Source organism: Notothenia rossii (genome assembly GCF_949606895.1).
Source record: "Notothenia rossii genome assembly, chromosome: 8".
In the NCBI taxonomy this organism is placed as follows: Eukaryota; Metazoa; Chordata; class Actinopteri; order Perciformes; family Nototheniidae; genus Notothenia; species Notothenia rossii.
This window is the reverse complement of record NC_136906.1, coordinates 21,578,343-21,579,191: the sequence shown is the minus strand read 5'-3', so window position 1 is coordinate 21,579,191 and position 849 is coordinate 21,578,343.

The following is an 849-nucleotide window of genomic DNA, read 5'->3' as shown; positions in this document are numbered from 1 at the left end:
GTCAGCATATGCATACAGATGTGTAAAGGAAGTTATTCTACAGTGTATATATACTGCAAGAAAATGTAATGTATTCCATTATACTGAACTCAAATGGTGTTCTTAGTATGCAACTATATAGATAACTGTCCCATACATATATAGTTGTGTGTGAGAGGGTCGTACGTACCGCTGATTTATGAGATGTTAGTTATTCAGAAATGATTTTTACCACAGTTATCTGTCGTACTGGACTTTGCAATGCACTGTTATTGGACATTTTGGAGCAGTCAGAAACAATCCTGCATAGCCACCACCAGATTCTTATTCTACAAAAGGTATAATACTCCTAATATTATTGGAGGCTAATCTTTATCTGCAAACAGCATAAATACAGGGTTCAAATGGAACAAAAGACTTACTAAAGTATGAAAGCTGCACAGCCTTAATGTTAAAGTGATGAATGAAGCTTCAACACCTCCAATTATTTGTTACAGCTCTAGTATTTCCATGTAGGTTTTGTGCCAGATACAATCCCACTCTCCTGCACTCATACACACCAACACAACGCTCACAGGTCCCGCTGAGCCTAGGCGTGATTGATAGTACCAGCAAGGGCTGTTTATCTTGGTAGTATGGCTCTATAGAGCCAGCTGACTGGCACATACACACCTACACATGCGCATATGAGGTTACTGCACTTCAAAATAGAAAAACATTGCCTCGATTTACAGCATGAAGCCTACAAGGAGATGATATACGGCTATAATTATAGCACATGGGTCTCCGGATGCCTTTACATCAGTTGTACACGCTCACACAATCAAAAATACCATTACCCTTTTCTTTTCTTTTTTACCTTTTTGTAAG